The sequence below is a fragment of the Hyperoodon ampullatus genome (genome assembly GCF_949752795.1).
Source record: "Hyperoodon ampullatus genome assembly, chromosome: 8".
NCBI lineage: Eukaryota > Metazoa > Chordata > Mammalia > Artiodactyla > Ziphiidae > Hyperoodon > Hyperoodon ampullatus.
In genome coordinates, this window is record NC_136921.1 from 23,595,182 (window position 1) to 23,611,858 (window position 16,677).

General features: G+C 34.4%; 1 protein-coding gene across 1 annotated transcript in view; it reads right to left on the minus strand.

Annotated features, from left to right (window-relative positions):
• The window catches only part of VWC2L (von Willebrand factor C domain containing 2 like), a gene marked incomplete at its 3' end in the record, with an annotated part of 153,280 nt that overhangs the window by 131,183 nt on the left and 5,420 nt on the right, over positions 1–16,677 (minus strand). The window lies entirely within an intron of this gene.

A 16,677-nucleotide genomic window follows, 5' to 3' on the forward strand; every position in this document is an offset into this window, starting at 1 on the left:
CCTTGGTAGAAACTCCTTTTCAAGCTAACCTAGACTCTAAAGGGCGTTTCTTTCCAAGGTGAATTTTAGAGGAGATTGCATTTGGGATCCAAACATCCAGGTACTGCCTCTTGAAAGATTTAGTGAATACCTTTCATCTTGCCTGCTTGCTTTTATGAATGGACTAAAATTGATTGACTTAAAAATTTGATTGACTTAAAGTTGTCACTAGTTAAGAGTCAGAAACTCTAAAAATGGAATTGAAGTGATTAGTTTAGAGAAAAAAAATTAAAAAGCAGAAAATTTTTGTCTTCAAAGTACTTACCAACCAAGAATGAGTTTAGGGTTTGTTGTTTCCTTTCTAGAAACTTTCTATACCACAAATAATCTAAAGCAGTGGCCACTCTGTGACCATCTCATCCTTTATACTTTCTAGGTTTCCCTTTTCATAAAACAGAAATTGAGAATTCTGGAATGAAAACTTAGAGGTCTCAGAAGTTATATAGGTCCATACTTCTGAAAACAAGCCATTTGTTCCTGGAAAATTCTGTCTCCAATTCTGTGCCACAGTGCCTCACTTCAAAATTGTGTTAATTAAAGTCCACAGCCTTTATCTCAGTGACTACTCTCCATAATGCCTGCGAGCTCTTGTTTCTTCATGAACTTGACAGTTTGGGTAATATCAATGTTTCTTGACTCAGGTGGTCTGTGAGAGTGGAAGCCTTTCAAACTAATTATTTTTAAATTAATTTTCTCTTTGCTTTCTGCTTGAAGAATGATGGTCTAGCTTTCAATGAACTATTTTACTTTCAAATTTAGTAGAAACAAGAGAATTAGCCATAGAATCTGTGGAAGAAACATTGCTATTTCTTAGCATGATCAGTAAGTTTATTGAAGAGTACGGTTAAGCTCTTTACCATGTGGTTGAGTTGTGTTAAGTATTCCAGAAAAATCTACTGGATCATCCCAAGGGCGGGAAGTTTCCTGAAGCTCCCTCCACTGAAAACCTCAGTAAATTAAGGAAAAGGTTTGTTACCACAACACATTATTTGATGAAGGAAATTTTGAGTGAGGAAATAGCGTGAGAGATGGATATTCTAGCTTCTATACTGCCTCTTATTTTGCAAGTCCCATTGTGATATCTTAAATTCCCAAGCAAAATTGTCAGAGGTGTCTCCCTGTTATTGATCAGTCGCAAAGAAGTATTTTTGCACAGCCTTCTGAAGTACAGCAAGGACTTGGCCTGCATTTATTGCTAACATGAGAGAAAAAGGGAGTGGCTAATATTGTTTCTGCACCTTGCTCTTCCACAGCTGTGATTGTTCTTGCTGTTTCCCTTCTAGCTGAAGGAGGGGCTGATCTATGCAACTCTAGTGGACTGATTTTGGCACTAAAAATCCCAAAGAGCCCCTAGATTTTCCAATGCAAAATGTCTACCTCAAAGTAACTGTGGTCCTTGAGAAAGATTTGTTGGATTATTAGATTCCCATCACAGACTGAGGAAGAACACCATTCTGACTCAGACAATGTTTTTGAACATTATTAACTACTGGGTATCATGCTAGAGCAATTTACTTATATCAACTTACTTATTTTTCATAATAACCCTATGAAAGAAGATTTGTTATTATCTCCATCTCACAGATAAGGAAATAGTCTGAGAGAGGTTCAGTAGCCTTCCCAGGTCCTGTAGGCAGTGGAGAAAGGGCAGGTTTTGAATCTAAGCATCCTAACTGCTATATGGTACTGCCACGTGATAGCAAGCATGGCTATTCTGTGCACTCCCATCTGGGTAGTTTGTTGTCCAATGTGTTGTACACTTCTTCAGGCAGACCAGATCCATAGGAATAACCATTAGCAGCTGAATGATTGATTTATAGAGAATAGATACTTCCTGTTAAAGAGAATTTCACTAACTAGGGTAGTTAGTGCATAGATTATTATGGAGCTGTAGAGCTTTTAAACTTTTTGCAAATGTGAGTTTGTAGAAAATTGTAATAGGCTGAAGTTAGGTTGCCACGAGGCTCATGTTCTTGGGGACTTTGGCACCTTCAAGTCTTGTAACCTGGTAGCTACACTCATGGTAGTTATCTGGGAGAAGCAATAACAGATAATGGTCCAGTAAAGACTCCGGGGCCTCTGCCTGAAATCAGTGGAGGCTGGATGTGTGTACACTGGAGTTCTGAGAAATACTCTGGGGAAGAACTAAGACTATAAGGCTTAGTGATAAAAGGATGCCAGACTTTTAAAAGGGATTTTAAGTAATGAGAAACATAAATTAGGAAAATTAGACTATCACCCTAGCCATTGGCAACTTCTAATCAATCCTTCCCTGAACCTGGCTTTATGCATATACCAGTCTCTCTCTTCCTGGCCCAGAATCTCTTGTCAGAAACATGTTATTTCCTCTTTTGTTATCATTCAGTTGTTTTTAGAAAGAATGCCTCTGTTACAGCCTATTCTTCTCATCTCAAGTCTCTGTGTGCCTGCCTCCACCCCTCCAAACACTCTATCAGATTTAATCTACTGACCTCACACTAAAGCCCCCTCTGTCCTCTCCAGCCTCGCCAAGTCTCTTTCCTTTCATAAACTGGCCAGTTTGCACATCATTGTTTTCTTGCCTCGCTTGACTTCCTCTACCACCCCTGCTTCCCACTGTGCTTCTAAAAAGGTGTTGCTTATACAGCCAGAAGTTCCTAGGGGTGAGCAGTGTGCTACTTTGACATTAACATTACTGTAAAAATCCTTCACATTTATTTACATTACCGTAAAAACCCTTCCCACCTTACAGCATAAAACTCTGAAAGGTTTGATGCTTTGAATAAATCTTTACATCTTAAGTACTGAGCTGGTTACAAATTTCCTTTTATTAGGCTGTTCAATGTGATAACTATAGATTAAATCTGAAAATATGGCCTGTAAAACCAAAGATTAAACAATAAAGCTATCCTTAGAGTAACAGAGAACATACTGGAACAAGTACTTGAGAAAAAATTATTCTTACTAGCTTTTTTTTTTTTTAGAAGAACATGTGAAATTATGACCAGTACATGGCTTTTGTCAGTTAGAGATCTGGTCAGTAAGATGATTAAATGACACCATCCTAAAATTTTATACGTGGCAAATCTTTTTCTAAGAAATCTCACAGAGCATTTTACTTCAGTGAAAGCTTTGAAAAATAAAGTAACATTCAATATATATACAAACATTAACAAATAATTAACATTACTTTTTAATTATTTGTTAACAATTAGCAAATTATTTGTTAACAAATTTGTTAAAAAGTTATTAATGTTAATACAAACATTAACAAATAAATAATTATTTGTTAATGTTTGTATAAGGTGATCTGAATATTATATGTCTGTTATGAATCTGTATGCCTTTAGCTTAGTGTTTTTTGAATATCTAACATGGGACTCTGTTTAAGCAGAAACCATATATTTCATCTGTAGTTCTCACTGTCACTGAATATGTTTGCATGGCAAATCCAAATGCTGTCCCAGCTTTCCTAAAGTTCAAGGGGTTTCCTGCTAGATATATATTTATTTTAAAATTAATAGAATAAAACGGGGCTCTTTCTAAAATATTGGTTTAGGTGACTAGAATCCAAATCTTCCTCCTTGGTATTAGAATGGAAACATGGCAATACACATCCTTTAAACTATGGTTCACTTCTGAAGACCTTGAAGCTGAAATCCCAATGCCACTGACTGTGACTTTGGAGAATTCTAGGAGAATTGGAATTCCAGAATCCCAAAATCCCAGAATCCAGGAAACAGTAGAATGCTCCACAATATAAAAATGCAAAAAAGTAGCCTGAGGACTAGTAACTTAGATTAGCAGAGTGACTGAATAACTCCAGAAAAACAATCAAATATGTCCTTTGTGAGAATTTGGAATCTAATGGGGTCATCAAGCGTTAACATAGGATTATTAGAACGTGTTATTGGAGACTGGTTGCAAGGAAGTTTCCAGATGTTTATAGAAAATACACCCTTGTACTCTGAATACAATGAGACTTACTTATCCATACCTGAGGAGAGGCTGGATGTTTGGTCCACACAGTAATACCTCGTGGCATTGTTATTTATGTGATGGCTGTTACTGGCATTTTGCATGTAGGGTGCCTGGGAGGAAATGGCCACAGTCTGTAAGGTTTTTTATACAAATTCAAACCTCCAAGTGACAAGGGACATGGCAGTGTTCAGCTTGCTATTTTAATTTGGTAAGGTTTAAGATGACAACACTCTTACAAGTTAAGGAATTCTAAATTAGGAAAAACTGAAAAAAAATTTTCATTTTGTTGGCTTCGTTTCAGTGGCTGTGGTATCATGGTTAAAAGCAAGTTCTCTCTAGCCTTAGGACTTGAGTTCGAGTCTCAGATGCTTTACTTTAGTTGTGAATCTTGGGAGAATTACATAGCCTTTCTGTGCATTAGTTTCTTAATTTATAAAACAAAAGAATAACAATATTACCAGCCTCACAGAGTTACTGGGAAGCACATAAAATATGTAAGAAATATAACATTATTATTATAATTCACTTGCATACTTAGCTAGTGATGGCTTTCTGAAAAATAATTCAAAAAATATAAAATTGGAAGCACGCAACTGTATTTAAAAGAATATTCAGGTGATTTCTCTTATTCAAAGTAGTATATGATTGCAGAGGTCATTGCAATAAAGTTTTATAGGACTTGGTTTGGTGGGGAGATTTGTGAACTAATAGAATTAATCATGTCAGAAACACACCGAAGAAAATTTCTTATTAGAAGCCTCTAGATAAAGAGTAATCGTGAATGGTTAAAATGACCATTATAAATCACTCAGAAAAAAAAAAAGAAAGGCAACAAACCTATTTTCTTTTCTTGAAGTCTCATCATTTAGGTGTCAACTCAAATGCCTTCTCTCCTGGGAGCTCTTACACGACTATTCCTCCATCACCTTTCTCCAACACATTGCCCATTCAGTGCTCTCATCAGTTTATGAAATTACCTTATTGATTTGCTTATATTTGTTTATTTTTATCTGCCTTCCCCATAGTTTATAAGCTCCTTACAGTATACTGTTCTTGGCTGTATTCTTGACACCAAGAAGATATCTTAGTACATAATAGATACTCAAGAAATCTTTGTTAACATATACGTAATTAATTCTGCATGTTCTATGTTTTCTTATTTGTTAAACCACACCTCTGGGCAGTTTCACCTGTGTTTATCATACATGGACAGGATTGTGGTTCAATAAGATGTTTGCATTTTACTTAAATGTTGTAAAGGGCACTTTGAGGGGGAAAGCTTTCTGATTATGAGTCATGAAATAAACATTTGGGTTTTGGCATTATGGCAATGAATAGTAAACTTACTTCCTATAGGTAATTCAAAATTCCTTGAATATCCATCATGTGGATCACCAGTTAAGTCAATTTTCAAGCACTCCACTGACTAGACTAGCAGTTGATGATTACAGACTTTTGTTGCACTAGAAAATACCATGATAACTAAGATGAGAACACATGTAGATGTATTGTTAAAGGGTTTAAGAAAAAGCTAGCTTCATTTTATAGTGTGTGTCTAGTTTAATGGTTACTTATTAAACAAAATGATTGTAGTATATTATAAAATATTTTTCAGAAAGAAGCCCTGATTTTTTTTTATTGGAGTATAGTTGCTTTACAATGTTGTGTTAGTTTCTGCTGTACATTGAAGTGAATCAGCTATATGTAAACCTATATCCCCTCCCTCCTGGACCTCCCTCCCCCACCCCATCCACGCATCTAGGTCATCACAGAGCACTGAGCAGAGTTCCCTGTGCTATCCAGCAGGTTCACACTAGCTATCTATTTTACACATGGTAGTGTATTGATGTCAAACCTAATCTGCGAGTTCATCCCACCCTCCTCTTCCCACCCTGTGTCCACACGTCCATTCTCTATGTCTGCATTTCTATTCCTGTCCTGCCCTGATTTTAACCATGTCCTTTTTCCTAAAGGATGAGTTAAAGTACAAAGTCCAACAAAACACATGCTGAACACTCTGAGAAACAAAACTTGATTCCTAGAAAGTCCTCTGTGAATATTGTTGAAGATTGAATGGATGGATACATAAATGGATAGGATATATTCCTTTTTTTTTTTTTAACATCTTTATTGGAGTATAATTGCTTTACAATGGTGTGTTAGCTTCTGCTGTATAACAAAGTGAATCAGCTATACATATACGTATATATATCCCCATATCTCCTCCCTCTTGAGTCTCCCTCCCACCCTCCCTATCCCACTCCTCTAGGTAGTCACATAGCACCGTGCTGATCTCCCTGTGCTATGCGGCTGCTTCCCACTAGCTATCTATTTTACATTTGGTAGTGTATATATGTCCATGCCACTCTCTCACTTCGTCCCAGCTTACCCTTCCCCCCCCCATGTCCTCAAGTCCGTTCTCTATGTCTGCATCTTTATTGATAGGATATATTCTAAGTGCCAAGTTTTAGCATAGTAACTATATCAGTGACTTTCCTTCTGTCCCAGTGATACTGGGCCTTGGATCCACGTGGCACTCCATTTCTTTGATAACGGGCAAAAATTTTCAGAGAGAACATAGCACAGACTGCTTTTCCAAAAACTTCTTATTAAACAACTATTTAAAATCTGATCTCTACCAAGGAAATGATTCTGCTTTAAGAAGCACTCTTCTCGTAGAGATAATTTATGGCATAAATTTCATCACTTTATGGAACAAATCTCATTACTTTCAGACACTATGAGAAATTTGGAAGACTCTATTTCAAAGTTGCTGATGCCTGTCAGAAATCTCACTGTTCACTTCATTAAAATATACATTAAATTACAGAGTACAAGAGTATTTAACAACTACTGCCAATCCTATAGCCAGTAACTTGCATGTGGCAGATGTCACCTAATAATCAATGGGTCCAATGGATTTTAACCAAAATTCATAATCATCTGAAATAAGACCCATTGTGTCACTGATTAAAATGCCCCTCATTGTCCTATGTCTAATGGGATTGTGGTGACCTTTTCAGTGATTTGTCCTATTGATTGGAGCATATTTGAAACACTGAGGTTTTAAGTCTAATCAATTTATGGACATAGAGCTGGAACTTCTTTATGAATTTCAATACTGCTGAAGCAAATAAAAAACAGATGCATAGAATTCTTTTTATATAATCACCTCCATTGGTCAGCAGATGTGTATGATTGTATCATTTGCATAACAAGTTAAGTAGTAGATATTCTTTCTGAGAAGTTGGTATTTTCATAATATATGCTGGAATATTATTTCTAGGGTGTCTGTCAAAAACTACTTCATGCTTGTTGAAAACACAAACATTTTAGTCAAGCAATTGTAAAGAGTGCACATAGCTTTGCCCATGTAGATACAGTAAACTAGGTAGGTAATAAACTAAAATTCAGAAATGATATAAATTTAAAAAATTATTTATTCAGCATATTTATTAAATGTGTATTATACACAAGATAATGTATATAAGGTATACTAAGATGAACTCCATAGCTAGCCTTCCCTCAATAATGGCAATAGTGACAATCTAGATGTCTATAAAAATAAGTTTTGAGTTTTTAAATCAATTGATTATTTATAAGAATAACTGGTGGTACTATTATAATAGAAGACAGAATTATTAAATTTAATCCTTCTACTCATTTGCATTTACTCTGAGCTAATGTAAAACACAAGAATGTTGCAAAAACAGTTGATGAAATACCTAGTCTAAAATTATCATCAAATACAGAAAGTTTACTCATTCTTGAAAACTCATCATTATAGTTGCAACACAACAATGACACTATATTAATGGGTTTTTTTCTTTAAAATATCTTCTTCTAAAAATTATTTAAATATATTTTGGCATTTGTTTTAAGGACAGGCAACTCTACAATTATATATTGCATATTCTGATAAACTGATGGTATATAGAACCATTTTATTAATCTGAGTATTTTCAAGGAGTTTTATGACAATAAAATATAGCTTTTTCTGAAAAATGAAGACAAGCATAGAGAAAAATAAAATATGGATAAGGAGAAGGTAAGCAAACACCACTCTTCAGTTGCAATCACAGATGTATTTTTTTAAGTAGGCAAATGCACACTTAAGAAGAAATATCGGTGTGTATTTAAGAGGAAAATAAAAGATGTTTCAGTTGCCTCTAAGATCTTCAAAGGAGAACCCAAAGGTGTAGACGAAGGCTAGCAGATTCAAGATAAAGATTTTGATAAAGTATTGATATCACACCTATACTTGTGAAATAGCCTAGAAAAGCAACAGTCTCTAGTTCTTCACTGATACTCTGGATTGACAATTGCTTTTAGTACAAAGGTCTTTGACAAGGAACTGAATATTTGAAGTACAGCCTGTATGTCTCCATGCTAAGGATGTTCCATTTATTACCCATTTATGCAACAAGGGAAAAGTGAGCAACTGCATAACTTCAAAACTTTCCTGTTGACACTGTGAAGGACAGACTGTTGATATCAGTTAAAAGCCTATCATCTACAACAGCATTAAAATAAGGTCATGTGTGGGTGGGGGAGAATACATCACCGTGAGAATTCTACAATGTGAAAGTTCACGTAAGAGACAAATACGATCAGTTCTATTCTACAGGAAACACTGAGCGAAGGTGATAACAGAGAGGGCCATAAACTCTAGCCTTCTAGCCTTGCATGGATGATACTGAATTCACAGCTTTTCAGGGTCTGCGGGATGGGAGTTATAGGCACTCCTGTACAAAAATCCATTTGTTTTAGGAATGCCTATCAGATTATTACTTAACAAATCTTTTCTTCATTTTCCATTTACTAGTAATATTCTTTTCCATGTTATAAATAGAGAGTAATTAAAAATTAATAAAGTGCTTTATAATTGCTAATATTAAAATATTTTCATTTTAAATCCAAACAGCAACTTCCTACTGTATTTTATACTACACTATTTGATACTTAATTCATAGCTTACACCTTGTTCCACAAAAATATATTGTGATGACTTATGGGCAATAATATGAAAGAATATTGTAATTGAAAATTACAATATTGTAATTGAAAAAATCTTGAGTAATTTCTTGATAAACTTTCTGACTTTAGTGTGTATCTTTTGTGCAAGGAAAGCAGAAGCAGTCAAAACTTTGTAGCTGTGTATAAAAATTGTTAGTGCTATGGACCAATGGAATTCATCTATTAGATAATGTGGAGTAGGCACATTTGGAGCTCAAGTCCTGCCATCAAACACTGTTGTATTACCTTGGACAGGTTATTTAAACCCACTTGACACTGGGTTTTCTTATTTGTAAGATGGAGTTAATAATAACATAATATTAAGAGAGCTCTAATTTTCCTCATTGGATTCTTATGAGACAAAAAGGAAATAATGTAATATTTGAAGGAGCTTGTAAATTATGCAGCATTAGGTAAATGACTGTCATTGTCATGATAGCTTTCAACTTGACCAGTGTTTTATTATTTTTTTAAATTTTAATTTCCCTTTGTTCATTTTCAGTGGCTGTGTATTTCTCAAAAAGTATATTGATCATAAATTATTTTTATTACATTATCACATAATCATTTCCAATATGAATTATTTGAGATATTAAATTTGTAAAGAATATATATTTTAGTTTTGAGAGCAATCTGTGCTTCACCTCTAAAATGTAGCAATGTTTGTACTCAGATTGTGTTTAGACTAAGAATGACATTGGAAAACATTTTTTCGATAGTTAATTAGATTCTTATTTACAGCGATGAAACTTCAGTCTTTCATCAGAGTCTTGCCAAAAACAGATTTGCAACAGGGTAACTTGAGCTCACATTTTTTGGAGTCCTGATTAAAGTATCTTCTAGTTTCAATGTGAAAGGCCTAGAGTCTCATTAACAAAAGGAAAATTCTCTGTGATTGTCCTTTTTCTCCCTAAGGAAGTTTTCTAAATCTCAGCAGTCAAAGGTTTGCTATTTTAGCAGAATTTATTTTTAATGTTGGGAAAAAATTAAAGTTAGACTGAACAATTTTAATTTTTTCTCTGTCCTATTTAACATACAGTGAAAATAAGTGGTGTTTCGGGGAGCTGGGCTGTCCTCTCCTCATACAGAAATAGGGCTTCATTTGGTAAGCACTGGGAGTTTCTACAATGACTCTGGTATTTCTAAGGCCACAAAAAATCACTTTCAAGGCCCACATTTTCTTTATTGTTGCTTTTAATTTGTGTTTTCCTGATGCAGAAATTTAAAATGAAAACAATAACTAAATTTGCAAAAATATTCCTGGTCAATCCTTACTGCATTCAGAATGTAGGGTTTTTTTTTTTTTTTTTAAAATAAATCGTAATGCACCTTAGATGCACCCTTCTTTATTGCCATGGGAGTTTTTTAAGTGAAGCCAATTGAGCCATGTAAAACGTGGAGCAGGCAAAGAATTTACCTCATGTTAGCAGTGCACTACATTTCTGTCAGAAAGATATGAGACTTAACATGAAATATTTCAGAGTGATAATTGAACAGGTATTCCAGAATATAGGAGGTGCTCACTCAAATGAAAAATAAGCCATCTCTATCACATTTCTTTCATAATGTCCATAGTATATTCATGGAATCTGGGCAGGTGTAATGGAGTGTTAGAATTAGAGTCAGAAGCCTCTCTTCTTGTTTATAAAATGAGAATAAAAATATCTTAGAACTAAATCATTCAATGAAGGAAAAAAGATGCAAAATATTTCATAAAATTGTCAACAATTATTTGTATTTCCCTCGGGCACAAGTCTGGTTGTGTCACTTCCCTGACTCAAGCCATTTGGTAATTTTCCACTTGGTCCAGGCTTTGCCCCAAGCTCCTGAACCTGGCATCCACATTGTGAGCGGGTGCCACACTCTCTTCTCTCTCTTATCTCTCACTTTTTATCTTCTCTATACCCTCTGCTCTGGCCACTTGGGTTAACTCACTTTTCTCTGAATGTGCTTTCCGTTGACTTTTGCCAATTTTCCTGTTTTGTCTAAAATGTTTTCAGTGCACTGAAATCCTCACTCTTAGGATCTTCCTAAGCTCTTCAGACTGAATTATTTCTTTCTTTATATGAGTTCCTAGAGCAATCAGCCCATGCCATCTGCTATTAGTGGTACCTGTGTTATTCATTTTGATAGACTAGGCGTACCTTGAAGGTCTTATACATTTTTGTACACCCCCCAAGACCTATCACCTCTCTACATGTCAGAGACATTTAGAACATCTAATGGAATCAAACCATGGATTATATAAGTTGACTTGAAAAGATGTAGTGAACTTAATAAGTGAGCAAACAATATACATATTTTCATTTATTAATATAATAAGAAATATATCTATTATATTACACTAAATGAAAAATACCTACTTGTCACACTGTCAAAGGAGAGCAGATGGGATATCAAAATATAAGACATTTTAATCATCTTTGCTTATCTATTTCATCCAAGAATGTCATCTTTGCTTATCTATTTCCATCCGACTAAGTGGAAAGCTATTAAATTATTATACATCAATGCAAAGAGCAAAGCCGTACTCCTTGGAGACAAATGTGCAAAGAGACTTAACGTGTCTGCTGTTAAGTATGTATAATACATTTAAAATAGGCAAATTTTGATGCCTTTGAAGATTTACACACGTGGAAAGACATCCCCGAGACCACCTACAAATGAAGTAAAACCTATACCTAATAGTACCCAAAGAATTTGTAACTTTGAAGAATGCGGGTTACATGAAAGTACAATTTGAGGGAAGTAGAATGGGAAGAAGAAGAATTTGATCCTAGATCAGAAGTTGGCAAACTTTTTCTACAGAAAACCAGACAGTAAATATTTTTGACCTATTTGGGTCATATAATCTCTGGAGCAACTACTCAGGGCTGGATTGCAGCCCAAAAGCCACTATGCACAATACATAATGAATAAGCATTGTTATTTTCCAATAAAACTGTACTTATAAAAACAGGTGGTGAGCTGAATTTGGCTAATGGATTGTAGTGTGCTGATCCCTGTCTTAGATTTTTGGTTATATGTAACTGGCATCATCATTATTATTTTGAATAAGTCATTGTCCACTTAAATTGTTTTATGTAACACAAATTAATAAATTACCATGAATAACCACATTAACTGAAATTTTGGAAACTTTAAAAAGGACCAGGCAATAAAAGATAAGCTGAGATATATAGATTTTTATCATTAACTGCCCATCAGAGTCAGATAAAGGAATAAAGGATGATCTTGGTCATTAACAAAATACTTCTTAAACTGTTTCATTGAACGCTTATGAACTTTAAGATGTTAATAGATGTTCAGAGAAAAAGTATTCTGCTGTTACATAAATCTGTGAAATACTGGACTTAAATACAGGTAAGTAATAATAGTAGTAAAAATGTCAGATAACTTTTATGAATCCCTTATTGTGTTCCAAGTAGTTTTTACTATTATCTCTATTTTAGAGATGTTTGCACTAAGACATAAGAGGTAAAGTAATGTGTGCCTAGGTCACTTAGCTGGTAAGTGGTAGAACCTACTGTAAAATACAGTTTTCCCCATACTGTTGAGCTCTTAGCTGTTGAACTGTGTACATACTGACTCTCAAAGCTTTAAAAAATGTTCAAGCACTGTTAGTATATATTAATATATACATTCAAGCACTGCACATTTCCAAGAGATAGTAAAGTACGCATCATTTCTCAAATTTACTTGACCATGAAAAAGAATTAAAAATCCTTACTAAAATTCCAGCTGATCATTAGAATAATCTGGGAAACTTTAGAAAAATATAAATTTAAATCATTTCAGTTGGCATTGTTGGCATTGAAGAGAGAGAGTTCAAAGGATGTGAATTTTTTCAGCATTCTTGCCTTAGATGATACTGATCTTATGCCAGTTTAGGGATATTCCTTTGTTCTAATGCCATGCAACTAGAGATTTTTGTACACTCCATCCATTTTTCATACTCCATTCCTGTCATGTAGTGAGACGTGGGAGTTTGCCGAGTGAAAAAAAATCAAGAACACAGGTCCTCAGTTCCTAAAATCAACTATATGGCAAGAGCAGCTAATTTAGTTCCTTTGTTACTTCCTAGTATAGTCTCCGTGAAAATAAGTAGGTAGTGTTTAATATATTATAATTTTATTTTGGCCTATATTGTTTGGTTTAATTACAGAATTTTTCATTTTTAGACAAAGGATCCTCTTTTTATTAGAGCCTTTGTAAACTTAGGCTCCTTTTGCAAATTGTCCTCTATTTGTATCAAAGACAGATTTTAGATATGGCAATATTTTATTCTTGTCTACTTGTAACTCTGGGTTGTCATGGAGCTAGGTCCTGATATCACATTTCTATAGACAATTGGATGAAATGAATGTTTGCATCCAGTGTATTTATTGGAAAGGAAGATGCAAGTGAGCATTAAACCTGAAGGCTTAAAATGTAGATAAAAGACCACAGGAAAGAAATATATTTATATTGCCTTTGCAAATAGTAAGCTATGCCAGCCATTGTGGTGTTTTTACTAAGTTTCTGTTGGTCTTTGTTTTATCATTTGTAAAATAAGTTCAAAGTTCTTTTCCATATCCAAAATTCTATTGTCAGCTCTTAAGAGTAGGACGGACTTAGATTTTTTTAAAAAAAACAACAACCCATAATGCTTGCCTTTTATAAATAGAACTTGTATAAACTCAGATACTAGAAATCCAATCCCATGCCAAGAAATAACAATCATAGTCAAGGGTCAATATTAAAATAAAATGATTTCAAAATCCCAACCAAGTAATGTTTAATTAAAAAAATAAAAACAACACAAACTTTTGAGCAGTCAGAATTGTTAATTATAAATTGATATGCAATACTTTAATTTTCAAATTCCCAATACTATTAATTCTTCGTAAGACATATGATGACATTATTGTATCCATCCTATAGATAGAAGGACTAAAATTATTTGAGTTTTGTTCATGGTCTCATGACATAATAGAGAGGAAATTAAGAGTTGTGTTCACTGGATTTGTATCCACTTTAAACAAATTTATACAGTCATAAAATAATATCTAAAAGCTTTTTCAGGACATGAATTTTTTGTCACTTTAGTACTTTATTCACTCTTTTTGTGGTGTCATTAAATTCTTGCAAAGATGGCTTTATTGTGATGTGCTGTATGGCAGGCTGGAAGCAAGGAAATCAACACTATGTTGATTTGTGAGACTGAGATTACTGATGCTAATCAGTGGTGATTAATAGTCCAAAGTACAGACTCTAAAATAAGCCAGTCCCCAATTAATAATGACTAAGGCTTGAGAAAGATCACCTGGATAAGCAAACCCACTGATCACTTCAAATCGCCTCTAGTTATTTGTTTCAAGCTCTTCCTCGAAAGCTTGGCAAAATACAACTAAAAAATAGACCAATAGTTTTTTCTTGTGCTCTCCTTCATAAAACACACTGCCTGATATATAAATCAAGCTATAGGAAAACAAAACAAAACAAAAATATTGTCAGGGAGAAGAAGGAGGAGTAGAAAAAGATTTTCTTAAAGTAAGAACATTTCCTAGCTCCCTCAAATTTCACACACATACACATACAATGCGTGTATGAAGCAATTTCAATTTAGACTTTATAGATTATAGGTTAATACACAAAATTTGCACAAAATATGTAGACCTAATTTATGAAATAAGATATAGGAGACAGAAAAAACATGCTTGTTAGTATCACACCATTGACTAATTATGTGTTTGTATGAGTAAAACCACAATGAAAAATAAGCAAATTTCTGACATATTCAGAATCTTGTACAATTAGAGTTAAAGTTTGGAGGGGAGACTACCAGGTCACTCTCTTTTCAGGTTCATCTTCTCACAGTATTGGAGAGGCAGTAAGGAATGGACAGCAAAGTCTACACACAGCTCATGACTGACTTCAAGTCTGAGGTAGTCACTAGCAGTGAAAAGCTCCACGCACCTCAGATGTGGTCACAGATCAAACACCAATCTCCTGGTGTGCCCAGGAAACAGAAGCCCATACACAAATCTCTGTAGTCATGCTTATCACACAGTTATCACCGTTAATGGCAGCATCTTGCCATATGAAGGACAGTGATAAAAATCAGTGGGTGAGTCTATATATAACTAATCAAAGGGCCAGCTGACCATCAAGTCTCTTAAAATGTAAAGCAAGTGACTTTTTCAGACTATTTCATCCCTTCAGGGGTTAACTTGGAAGCCATTTATTCCTACAATTATAATCCCTCATTTTAAAAAGTGTTGAGGGTCATTTCCAGTTCTCATCGGGGCTTTTGAAAAATTATTTCAAAAATCTGGTCTATTTTCTAGATTTAATGTAGTTTTGTAGAATTAAAACATGTCAAGTGAGCACAATATAAAAAGAAAGAGAAAGGTTTGAGGAACTTTATAAAGTTTGAACAAAATTGACTTCTAATCTTTGAAACTGGTCAGACATTATACAAATTGAGCAGAGGCTCCCTAGTTATGTACAAAGATGGATGTTCTCCATTGAGAATTATCCACTTTGAGCTTGTTTGTTGTATAGGCTGAGGGCTGAGCTTCAGAGGAGCAACTGTCATTACTGATTAAGATTACTTAATCGCTGTTATTTTGTAGCTACTTGAAAGGAGAAGGCATTCTTGAATTCACTCAAAGGCAGTTTCAGTATTAAAAACTACAGCATGTTCCGCAAAACAAAAACTGCATTTTGCAGAGTCAGTGATTGTGGAATTAGTCTTTTCAATCTCCCAACAAAGACCTCAATTATCTTTGTTGTATGAAATTATGATGTTTTCTAGGACTTTCTTTGGATGAAATCTTACAAATGCCCCTGTTTGTTCCATTAATCATTTGTTGAGAACTTGTATATCCTCTCTTGGGAAAAATATCTTTAAAAATCCCACCCATATTCTTAAAATTCACCCATTTCTCTGTTATTAAAATAAATACAGAGGGTCAAAAAATAAAAAATAAATAAATAAAAATAAAACAAAAGAAACCCTTCCAGTTGTTAGGATGAAACTTTCACTGCCTTGCCTCTAATATTTCAGCAGGACATAACACATTTGATTCCCTTTGGTGGCATTAAAATACATACATACAATCTTCATACCTCTGGAAAGATGCATTCTGTACCCCTCTGTCCAGTACAAACATCTTAGTTTCTGTGCCTCTCATAGAAACTGGTGCCATGGCAGATGAGTGGGTGGGGTACAATCAGCTGTATTTCTGCAAAGTGTTAACTATTAGTCGCTTCAATTGAGATTTCTTTACAGCCCCTCATTTTTTCCTGTTCTTTCACATATGTGGTTATCAGTTCCTAGAATGTGTTACTTTCCATTCTTTCTCTGTATTAAAACAAACAGATATAAAAAAACCCTCCCAGTCCTAAATTCAAAAATCCTTTCTACTCACTTTTACAGATTTAATGTTACATTTAATGTCCATTAATGTTAATTGGACATTAATGATGGGGACATAGATTAATGGGAAACCTGTCTTCCTATGAATGTACCCAATTGAAGAGCAAGTCAGTTCTAAACCTTAGTTGGCATTGACATTTTTTATGGGTGTGATGATTTGGCAGAATACTCTGAGTGATTAATTTTCTGTCCTCTTTGCTGCTTTCCTCAAGATTTAAATGTTAAATCCAAAATTCAGG